Source organism: Oncorhynchus keta, unplaced genomic scaffold, assembly GCF_023373465.1.
Source record: "Oncorhynchus keta strain PuntledgeMale-10-30-2019 unplaced genomic scaffold, Oket_V2 Un_contig_17174_pilon_pilon, whole genome shotgun sequence".
In the NCBI taxonomy this organism is placed as follows: domain Eukaryota; kingdom Metazoa; phylum Chordata; class Actinopteri; order Salmoniformes; family Salmonidae; genus Oncorhynchus; species Oncorhynchus keta.
This window is the reverse complement of record NW_026280329.1, coordinates 4812-17500: the sequence shown is the minus strand read 5'-3', so window position 1 is coordinate 17500 and position 12689 is coordinate 4812. Positions and strand designations below refer to the sequence as shown.

Here is a 12689-nt window from a genome sequence, read left to right as displayed (position 1 = left end):
CTGGTTGAGAGAATGCCAGGAGTGTGCAAAGCTGTCGTCAAGGCAAAAGGGTGGCTACTTTGAAGAATCTCAAATTAATTTTGATTTGTTTAACACTTTTTTTTGGTTACTACATGATTCCATATGTGTTATTTCATAGTTGTGATGTCGTCACTATTATTCTACAATGTAGAAAATAGTACAAATAAATAAAAACCCTGGAATGAGTAGGTGAGTCCAAACTTTTGACTGGTACTGTATATATAAATACTTGTATATATACTCAATTTCCTGAGCTTTCTTATATCTCCTACACATAGGACAGACTCTTTTTTCTTATGATTTATTTATTTGCCATTTATGCGTGTGTTATTCAATGCTTTTCTCTGGTGATAGTAGTAAAGGCCAAATTCTATATTTTATCAAATTTGTATGTATTTTTTTGTACCTAAAAGGGTCCTAAAGTTTTAAATCAGACTTAGACGTACAGTGGGTAAATAGGGAATAGGGTGCCATTTGGGACGCAGCCATAACGACGACAATTACTACTGTCCTGACCCCATCCGTCCTCCTTACCTGTCCTGACCCCATCCGTCCTCCTTACCTGTCCTGACCCCATCCGTCCTCCTTACCTGTCCTGACCCCATCCGTCCTCCTTACCTGGCCTGACCCCATCCGTCCTCCTTACCTGTCCTGACCCCATCCGTCCTCCTTTCCTGTCCTGACCCCATCCGTCCTCCTTACCTGTCCTGACCCCATCCGTCCTCCTTACCTGTCCTGACCCCATCCGTCCTCCTTACCTGTCCTGACCCCATCCGTCCTCCTTACCTGTCCTGACCCCATCCGTCCTCCTTACCTGGCCTGACCCCATCCGTCCTCCTTACCTGTCCTGACCCCATCCGTCCTCCTTACCTGTCCTGACCCCATCCGTCCTCCTTACCTGTCCTGACCCCATCCGTCCTCCTTACCTGTCCTGACCCCATCCGTCCTCCTTACCTGTCCTGACCCCATCCGTCCTCCTTACCTGTCCTGACCCCATCCGTCCTCCTTACCTGTCCTGACCCCATCCGTCCTCCTTACCTGTCCTGACCCCATCCGTCCTCCTTACCTGTCCTGACCGCATCCGTCCTCCTTACCTATCCTGACCCCATCCATCCTCCTTACCTGTCCTGACCCCATACGTCCTCCTTACCTGTCCTGACCCCATCCGTCCTCCTTACCTGTCCTGACCCCATCCGTCCTCCTTACCTGGCCTGACCCCATCCGTCCTCCTTACCTGTCCTGACCCCATCCGTCCTCCTTACCTGTCCTGACCCCATCCGTCCTCCTTACCTGGCCTGACCCCCATCCGTCCTCCTTACCTGTCCTGACCCCATCCGTCCTCCTTACCTGTCCTGACCCCATCCGTCCTCCTTACCTGTCCTGACCCCATCCGTCCTCCTTACCTGTCCTGACCCCATCCGTCCTCCTTACCTGTCCTGACCCCATCCGTCCTCCTTACCTGTCCTGACCCCATCCGTCCTCCTTACCTGTCCTGACCCCATCCGTCCTCCTTACCTGTCCTGACCCCATCCGTCCTCCTTACCTGTCCTGACCCCATCCATCCTCCTTACCTGTCCTGATCCCATCCGTCCTCCTTACCTGTCCTGATCCCATACGTCCTTACCTGGGCACTCGGTGGGGTAGTCATAGCAACAGTCTTTGGTCCTGAGGCAGCCCTCGTCCCAGTAGCAGGCTCTGTATACCCGGTCCATCCTCCAGTCTGCCGTTACACAGGTGATGTCAGAACCTCCGCAGCACTTCCCAGCACACCCCCCTTCCACCAAGATGTGGTACAGTCCCAGCACGACAGCAGCCACCAGCAACAACACATAAGCCACAGACGATGCCATCGTCAGCACAGAAATACGGGGGGATTCCCCAAGAGGTCAATATCGTCTCGACACAATTACGATGTGTGTGTGTCGTCTCCTCGGTGTGTGTGTGTGTGTGTGTGTGTGTGTGTGTGTGTGTGTGTGTGTGTGTGTGTGTGTGTGTGTGTGTGTGTGTGTGTGTGTGTGTGTGTGTGTGTGTGTGTGTGTGTGTGTGTGTGTGTGCTCGTCTAATAGTGTGTTTTCAGATCTCAGCTCTCCCACGCTGTCAATGTGAGAAGGACATGGAGGGCACACAAGCTCTCAGTCCTCACCAGTCCAGCCCCAGACCAGTGAAACCCAGTCCAGCCCCAGACCAGTGAAACACACACACACACAGCTCACAGTAATACACACACACACAGCTCACAGTAATACACACACACAGCTCACAGTAATACACACACACACACAGCTCACAGTAATACACACACACAGCTCACAGTAATACACACACACACAGCTCACAGTAATACACACACACAGCTCACAGTAATACACACACAGCTCACAGTAATACACACACAGCTCACAGTAATACACACACAGCTCACAGTAATACACACACAGCTCACAGTAATACACACACAGCTCACAGTAATACACACACACACAGCTCACAGTAATACACACACAGCTCACAGTAATACACACAGCTCACAGTAATACACACACAGCTCACAGTAATACACACACACAGCTCACAGTAACACACACACAGCTCACAGTAATACACACACAGCTCACAGTAATACACACACAGCTCACAGTAATACACACACACAGCTCACAGTAATACACACACAGCTCACAGTAACACACACACAGCTCACAGTAATACACACACAGCTCACAGTAATACACACACAGCTCACAGTAGCACACACACAGCTCACAGTAATACACACACAGCTCACAGTAATACACACACAGCTCACAGTAATACACACACAGCTCACAGTAATACACACACACACAGCTCACAGTGATACACACACAGCTCACAGTAATACACACACAGCTCACAGTAATACACACACAGCTCACAGTAATACACACACAGCTCACAGTAATACACACACACAGGTCAGGGTCTCTCTCTCTCTCTCTCTCTCTCTCTCTCTCTCTGTCTCTCTCTCTCTCTCTCTCTCTCTCTCTCTCTCTCTCTCTCTCTCTCTCTCTCTCTCTCTCTCTCTCTCTCTCTCTCTCTCTCTCTCTCTCTCTCTCTCTCTCTCTCTGTCTCTCTCTGTCTCTCTCACTCCCTCACTATATATATCTCTCTCTCTCTCTCTCTATTATTGTTATTTGATTTATTTATTTATTTTTTAAATACTATCGTTTTTTTTAAAGTAAATATTATATGAACTCGATTTTCTTAAAACTGCATTGTCGGTTAAGGGCTTTTGTAAGGAAGTGTTTCACATTAAGTTCTACACCCGTTTGCAATGTGACAAAACACACTATTATGATGTCATGTCCTGTGTGTGTTGGCTGCGTTTATCTCTGGGACCAGAAGAAGAGTAAACGGATGGAAATTGGACCAACTGGAGACATTTTTTGTTAGTCCCCACGAGGTCAAATGCTATTTTCTAGGTGGTTTAGGGTTAAGGTTAGAATTAGTGTTAGGGTTAGAATTAGGTTTAGGGTTAAGGTTAGGAGCTAGGGTCAGTTTTAGGGTTAGGGTTAGGAGCTGGGGTCAGTTTTAGGGTTAGGGTTAGGAGCTAGGGTCAGTTTTAGGGTTAGGAGCTGGGGTCAGTTTTAGGGTTAGGAGCTGGGGTCAGTTTTAGGGTTAGGGTTAGGAGCTGGGGTCAGTTTTAGGGTTAGGGTTATAAGCTAGGGTCAGTTTTAGGGTTAAGGTTAGGAGCTAGGGTCAGTTTTAAGGTTAGGGTTAGGGTTAGCTCTAGCTCCTCTCTCGTTGTGCTCAGATGGTCTCGGAGGTCATCAGTTGTCTGACTCAGTTTGTCCATTCTAGATGCTCTGCTCTCCTCAGAACTGTTTGTTATCGTTTCTGGACAGTGTCCTCCTCCTGAATCTTGTTCTCTCTGAGTTCTATGACCTCTGCTTCGACTAGAGAGAGTGTGTTGTGGAAACGTTGCATAGCTGGTGTTCTTGGTGTTGTCGACATGTCCTTGGCTCTATCTGCTGCAGGTGAGGTAGGTAGAGGGACACTGAGGGGCTTCTTGCTGGGTCACAGAGACCGTTGGGGCCCTTTTCTCCACCATCTCCCTCCCTTTTCTCCACCATCTCCCTCCCTTGACTTTTTACTCCGTTTCTGAGATGAGTTCAGCTTCTACTTTTAGGGTAGCAAACATATTCTGGAGTCTTGAATCTGCCCTGTATCAAGTCCCATGATTCTTTGTGAGCATTATGGGACCAACTTCCGGTGTAGACAAGGAGCAGACGTGAAAGTTGGGAGCATACAAAACATTTTTTAAACGAAACGATTTTTAGATACAAGCCGTACGTGTTAATTGTTAACTTGAATAGTTAACTAAAGGTTCAATAAAAATGTTTTTTTTAATTGTCTTATTTATGGTTTCAGTTAGTATTTCCTGCACTTGTTAATAACTTAACACTTGCACCATATTATCTATGAATTAGCAGTAAGCTGTATGTGTTGTTGTTGGCATTTTATAATCTCTATATTTTGTAATCACCAATTTGGGGATGTATTTGGGGATGAATTGTTCTCCTTTTGGGAGATAAGTTACATTCTATTCTCTTTTCTGCAGGTTTAGAATGCTAAAAAAATATGTTTTTTCTTTGTCATTAAGGGGTATAGTGATGTCATTATGGAGTATAGTGATGTCATTATGGGGTATAGTGATGTCATTATGGGGTATAGTGATGTCATTAAGGGGTATAGTGATGTCATTATGGGGTATAGTGATGTCATTATGGGGTATAGTGATGTCATTATGGGGTATATTGATGTCATTATGGGGTATAGTGATGTCATTATGGGGTATAGTGATGTCATTATGGAGTATAGTGATGTCATTATGGGGTATAGTGATGTCATTATGGGGTATAGTGATGTCATTAAGGGGTATAGTGATGTCATTATGGGGTATAGTGATGTCATTATGGGGTATAGTGATGTCATTATGGGGTATATTGATGTCATTATGGGGTATAGTGATGTCATTAAGGGGTATAGTGATGTCATTATGGGGTATAGTGATGTCATTATGGGGTATAGTGATGTCATTATGGGGTATAGTGATGTCATTATGGGGTATAGTGATGTCATTATGGGGTATAGTGATGTCATTATGGGTATAGTGATGTCATTATGGAGTATAGTGATGTAATTTTGGGGTATAGTGATGTCATTATGGGGTATTGTGATGTCATTATGGGGTATAGTGATGTCATTGTGGAGTATTGTGATGTTATTATGGAGTATAGTGATGTCATTATGGAGTATAGTGATGTCATTATGGGGTATAGTGATGTCATTATGGATTATAGTGATGTCATTATGGGGTATAGTGATGTCATTATGGGGTATATTGATGTCATTATGGGGTATAGTGATGTCATTATGAGGTATAGGGATGTCATTATGGGTATAGTGATGTCATTGTGGAGTATTGTGATGTTATTATGGAGTATAGTGATGTTATTATGGGGTATAGTGATGTCATTATGGAGTATAGTGATGTCATTATGGGGTATAGATTGATGAGGGGAGGGGGTGATTGAATCCATTTTAGAATAAGGCTGTAACCTAACTAAATGTGGGAAAAAGTCAAGGGGTCTGAATACTTTGCACTGTATCTGACTGTATCACTACTTGCTATAAATAAGTTCCCCTCTCAGATTCACAAGGCCAGCACAAGTCTGTAGTATTTTATAGATTTTGGAGACCTGTGTGATCGGCACAGTCTGTGACGGCATTGCCCTTACGACGTGGATGCAGACGTTTGCAATACGCAGAGTATTGGGCACCTCGACACAGGGGAGCTGCCCTCCTTTTTTGAGTGTAAACGCTGGAATCAAGGTTACTCTAAATTCATCCAGTAAGTCCCGGATGTTAAAACCACGTTCCCCTATCACCTCATCCATAGGGGGAAGGTCATCCCCCCCCCCCCCAAGAAAAAAACCTGAGTCCTGTGTTATGTATTCATCATTGCACCTGCCACATCACAGACATCTGAAACATAATCACTTCACAACAACAGACACTAGATACTTTACAGTGTTAATAATAGTGGCTGTAACGTCAGGAGAGTGATGGGTGATGGGAGTCAGACGCAGAGAGCAGAAGTTTCACGGGAAAAAAACGCTTTAATGTCCACAGTAAACAGGAACAGGTACAAACATGGGTGAAGCCAAAACACAGGCGCAACACAGCCCAAAACCACTGTTACCAAGATACCGGACTGCGAAAACCCAACCTGAACAATACACCTTCAATGTACAACGACAACAAGCACAAACACAAGCTAAACGGACTTAAATAACACCCATCCCAAAACCCCAACAAGGGACAGGTGAAAACAATTAGACAAAAACAAACGAAAAGGAAAAAGGGATCGGTGGCAGCTAGTAGACCGCCGGCGCCACCCGAGCAGTGATATTCGGTGATATTCGTGACAGTACCCCCAGGGCAATCCGGATGGAGCGATGGAACTCCCTCAGCATAGGTGGATCCAATATGTCCCCCACCGGGACCCAGCACCTCTCCTCCGGCCCGTACCCCTCCCAGTCCACGAGGTACTGCAGGCCCCTCACCCGGCGTCTCGAGTCCAGAATGGCCCGTATCGTGTACGCCGGGGACCCCTCGATGTCCAGAGGGGGTGGAGGGTCCTCACCTTCCTGCAGGGAAGATATATATATATATAAAGATCTGAGCTCAAAGCCATAACAAAAGCCTATTGCCTCGCCTGGCTATTTAAGCAGGTGTCTGTGCCTCAGCCTATCGTTCAGCTGTCTCCTGAAACAATTTTATACAATCTGAAACTTCTTCGTTTTGAGACATTCGTATACTAAACTTCTTGAAAAATCTAGAAAGTTAATTTATTTGGTTCTCATGCGGTATCTTGCTAGCAGCTGCAAATTAAAGATGTTGGCTGTCAAAAGTAATTAGCTGTTATTGACAGACAGAAGGTGATGGTTGTCTTGGTAATTAGCTGTTATTGACAGACAGAATGTGATGGTTGTCTTGGTAATTAGCTGTTATTGACAGACAGAATGTGATGGTTGTCTTGGTAATTAGATATTATTGACAGACAGAGCTGATGATTGTCTTGGTAATTAGCTGTTATTGACAGACAGAATGTGATGGTTGTCTTGGTAATTAGATGTTATTGACAGACAGAATGTGATGGTTGTCTTGGTAATTAGATGTTATTGACAGACAGAGCTGTTGGTTGTCTTTTTCCCAACAACAAACAGGAACATGAATCAGAAAATCAGTCAATCTGATTTACTACCAATCCCTTCCTTCCTTCAGGGACAGAACCAATGTGACTGAATTACTACCAATTACTACCAACCTCCTCCTTAATTACTACCAACCTCCTCCTCAATTACTACCAACCTCCTCATTAAAATCCTTTTTCATGAGGAGGTTGAGGAGGTTCATCCTTTTTCAACCACTCTGCAAATGTCTTGTTAACAAACTAGTCGGTTAGAACATCTACTTTGTGCATAACACAAGTCATTTTTCCAACAATTGTTAACAGACAGATTATTTAATTTATAATTCACTGTGTCACAATTCCAGTGGGTCAGAAGTTTACATACACTAAGTTGAATGTGCCTTTAAACAGCTTGGAAAATTCCAGGAAATTATGTCATGGCTTTAGAAGCTTCTGACATCATTTGTGTCAAATGGATGTGTACTTGTGGATGTATTTCAAGGCCTACCTTCAAACTCAGTGCCTATTTGCTTGACATCATGGGAAAATCAAACGAAGTCAACCAAGTCCTCAGAAAACAATTGTGCACCACCACAAGTCTGGTTGGGAGCAATTTCCAAATGCCTGAAGGTACCATGTTCATCTGTACAAACAATAGTAAGTATAAACATCATGGGACCACGCAGCCGTTATATCGCTCAGGTCTGTCTCCTAGAGATGAACGTACTTTGGTGCGAAAAGTGCAGATCAATCCCAGAATAACAGCAAAGGACCTTGTGAAGATGCTGGAGGAAACAGGTACAAAAGTATCTATATCCACAGTAAAACGAGTCCTAAATCGACATAACCTGAAAGGCCGCTCAGCAAGGAAGAAGCCACTACTCCAAAACCGCCATTAAAAGCCAGACTACGGTTTGCAACTGCACATGGGGACAAAGATCGTACTTGTTGGAGAAATGTCCTCTGGTCTGATGAAACAAAAATATACGTAACTGTTTGGCCATAATGACCATCTTTATGTTTGGAGGAAAAGGGGGAGGCTTGCAAGCCGTAGAACACCCTCCCAACCGTGAAGCACGGGGGTGGCAGCATCATGTTGTGGGGGGGCTTTGCGGCAGGAGGGACTGGTGCACTTCACAAAATAGATGGCGTCATGAGGGAGGAAAGTTATGTGGATATATTGAAGCAACATCTCAAGACATCCATCAGGAAGTTAAAGCTTGGTCGCAAATGGGTCTTCCAAATGGACAATGACCCCAAGCATACTTCCAAAGTTGTGGCAAAATGGCTTAAGGACAACAAAGCCAGGGTATTGGAGTGGCAATCACCAAGCCCTGACCTCAATCCTATAGACAATTTGTGGGCAGAACTGAAAAGGTGTGTGTGAGCAAGGCCTACAAACCTGACTCAGTTACACCAGCTCTGTCAGGAGGAAGGGGGACAAAATTCACCCAAATTACTGTGGGAAGCTTGTGGAAGGCTAACCAAAACGTTTGACCCAAGTTAAACAATTTAAAGGCAATGCTACCAAATAGTAATTGAGTGCATGTAAACTTCTGAACCACTGGGAATGTAATGAAATAAATAAAAGCTGAAATAAATCATTCTCTCTACTATTATTCTGACATTTCACATTCTTAAAATAATGTGGTGATCCTAACTGACCTAAGACAGGGAATGTTCACAATGATTAAATGTCAGGATGTGACTGAATGACTGCCGAACCCCTCATTCCTTTAGAGACAGAACCCACGAACAAGCCTTAACAATTGCAATAGCTTGGCCCTGGGAAAATACAAATGCTCAGGTCGCCATCTACTGGTGACATTCTGTAGTCACACCCTCTAATGTTTCCTGACGTTTTACATTGCATGTTAAAAGGCTGGTGGTGTCCTCAGTGTCATATAGTGGTTAGACTCTTATCTCCTACACCCCATGGCATGAGTCAGTAACAACCATTACCTCTGAAAATGAATCCTGCTGTCGTTCTGTCTCCCACGGAAAGTTACTCTCTGAGGTGCCCAGCCTAGACAAAATAGACACCCATCTGCCCAGGAAAGAGGACGTAGACCTGTACAACACGTAAATAACATTCAATATATGAGGCCAACATTAATATGCCTTCAACTGAATGGAGTGGTGCCTAATAACATAACAGTGCACTACTTCCATAGGGTGTATAGTAATGCACTATAATGGGGAATATAGCGTCATTCAGGACGGCAACATTCTCTGTTACACTCACTTCCCCCTCGACAAAAACATTGGAATCCTTTCCATCCCTTGAGTCGAGAATTTCAAATAAAAAGGCATGTCTTGGAAACGTAGGAAGAGGAGTAGGAAGAGGGAATATTCAGCTGATACAGTAAGGTAGGAAGAGGAATATTCAGCTGATACAGTAAGGTAGGAAGAGGAATATTCAGCTGATACAGTAAGGTAGGAAGAGGAGTAGGAAGAGGAATATTCAGCTGATACAGTAAGGTAGGAAGAGGAATATTCAGCTGATACAGTAAGGTAGGAAGAGGGAATATTCAGCTGATACAGTAAGGTAGGAGGAGGAATATTCAGCTGATACAGTAAGGTAGGAAGAGGAATATTAAGCTGATACAGTAAGGTAGGAAGAGGAGTAGGAAGAGGAATATTCAGCTGATACAGTAAGGTAGGAAGGGGAATATTCAGCTGATACAGTAAGGTAGGAAGAGGGAATATTTAGCTGATACAGTAAGGTAGGAAGAGGGAATATTCAGCTGATACAGTAAGGTAGGAAGAGGGAATATTCAGCTGATACAGTAAGGTAGGAAGAGGAGTAGGAAGAGGAATATTCAGCTGATAAAGTAAGGTGGGAAGAGCAATATTAAGCTGATACAGTAAGGTAGGAAGAGGAGTAGGAAGAGGAATATTCAGCTGATACAGTAAGGTAGGAAGGGAATATTCAGCTGATACAGTAAGGTAGGAAGAGGGAATATTCAGCTGATACAGTAAGGTAGGAAGAGGGAATATTCAGCTGATACAGTAAGGTAGGAAGAGGAATATTCAGCTGATACAGTAAGGTAGGAAGAGGAATATTCAGCTGATACAGTAAGGTAGGAAGAGGAATATTCAGCTGATACAGTAAGGTAGGAGGAGGAATATTCAGCTGATACAGTAAGGTAGGAAGAGGAATATTCAGCTGATACAGTAAGGTAGGAAGAGGAGTAGGAAGAGGAATATTCAGCTGATAAAGTAAGGTGGGAAGAGGAATATTCAGCTGATACAGTAAGGTAGGAAGAGGGAATATTCAGCTGATACAGTAAGGTAGGAAGAGGAGTAGGAAGAGGAATATTCAGCTGATAAAGTAAGGTGGGAAGAGGAATATTCAGCTGATACAGTAAGGTAGGAAGAGGAGTAGGAAGAGGAATATTCAGCTGATACATTAAGGTAGGAAGAGGAGTAGGAAGAGGAGTAGGAAGAGGAATATTCAGCTGATACAGTAAGGTAGGAAGAGGAATATTCAGCTGATACAGTAAGGTAGGAAGAGGAATATTCAGCTGATACAGTAAGGTAGGAAGAGGAATATTCAGCTGATACAGTAAGGTAGGAAGAGGAGTAGGAAGAGGAATATTCAGCTGATACAGTAAGGTAGGAAGAGGCATATTCAGCTGATACAGTAAGGTAGGAAGAGGAATATTCAGCTGATACAGTAAGGTAGGAAGATGGAATATTCAGCTGATACAGTAAGGTAGGAAGAGGAATATTCAGCTGATACAGTAAGGTAGGAAGAGGAATATTCAGCTGATACAGTAAGGTAGGAAGAGGAGTAGGAAGAGGAATATTCAGCTGATACAGTAAGGTAGGAAGAATATATTCATCTGATACAGTAAGGTGGGAAGAGGAGTAGGAAGAGGAATATTCAGCTGATACAGTAAGGTAGGAAGAGGGAATATTCAGCTGATACAGTAAGGTAGGAAGAGGAGTAGGAAGAGGAATAATTCAGCTGATAAAGTAAGGTGGGAAGAGGAATATTCAGTTAAATCTTCTCCATTTTACCCACAAACAAAATCACCTGTAATCTCGTAAAGCATATATTTTTTATATTTTTTTAATATTGCCAGTATAATTTAGCAAAGGATCTTTACAGTCATTTTTAATGTGTAATTCAAATCGTGAAGTGAAACATTTCCTGTAATTATCCGCCCTCAAATAAAGATATGTTTAATGTCTTCTGTAGATGGAGCATGGTGCTTTGACATGCGTGGTCCGAACAGCGATCTAATGCCCACGTCTCGGCGACATCTTGCCAGTGCCAGTGCTCTCCATACTAAATCGACCCGATGCATCTAGTATACATCGGGCCATCGTCGGTGCGATGTGTGTGTGCTATCTGGGCCTAATCATATTTAGGAAGTACATTTCCTTGTAAAAAAAAAATAACGTCTTGTGCTTCTCCGCCCATGATACATAGGCAGCCTACTCCACTTCAAGGAGACCACACATATACTCGGCGCACTTGATAGGTAGGCTAGTTAAAACCTCATGGGGATAGGGCTGTCTACTGCCCCCGCTGGAGTAATTGCGTGCCCATAGTAAAAATAATTTGTTTTTGTCAAAAGTTGCTAATATATGCAAATAAAAATTAGTATTGAATAGAAAACACTCTAAAGCTTTTAAAACCGTTTAAATTATGTCTGTATGTAAAGCAGAACTCTCAGGGCAGTCATTCTCCCAAACTCTCTCTTGTCATCATAAAAGTTGGCCCAACTTTGACGTCATCGCCCCCACCCTTCCCAAGCAGTTACAGGTCTGGGAACAGTCTCTCTGTCTTCAGCGCGATCTCAGCTTTCAATGGGGCTTCTCATTGTGAGAATCTCGAGAGATTTGGAGGGCCGAAACCTTTCGGTCACGCGAAAAAACAGGTCACTTTTATGCGCGCTCTGCTCAGGTCCTGTCTTTTTTCCAAGATCGATTATACAATGCATGCGTTTGTGTTCGTCCTCACGATTGCTGTACACCTTTATAACATGTTAAAGCTTGATTATGAAGTTAGTTTGACAAGTTTAATCGACATATAATATGTAAGTTCGACGTTTTGGTGCGCATCCACTTGACTTTTGGCCAAATTTCAACCGAAACGTGTCGTGTTTGAGAACCGAAAGACACAGACTGCAAAACTAAACGCTGTTTTTGGTAAGTATAATTCCTTCCAGGTCTTCTGATGGAAGAACAGCAAAGGTAAGGGAATATTTATGTGGTAAATTTGGGTTTGTGTCGACTCCAAGATAGAGGAGTCATAATGCTACTTTTTGAGCGCCGACTCATAGTATAGCCTAGTGAACGAAACCTGTAACGTTAAAAATAAATGTAACAGCGATTGCATTCAGAAGAAGTGTATCTAACTATATATATGTAGAACATGCATATTTAGTCAAAGTTTATGATGTGTATTCCTTGTTAG

The 12689-nt window shown here is 43.5% G+C and overlaps 1 pseudogene; it reads right to left on the bottom strand.

Annotated features, from left to right (window-relative positions):
- Positions 1-1871, bottom strand: part of LOC127919591 (somatomedin-B and thrombospondin type-1 domain-containing protein-like) — a 3432-nt pseudogene extending 1561 nt beyond the window's left edge.
- Positions 1872-12689: the final 10818 nt, after the last annotated feature.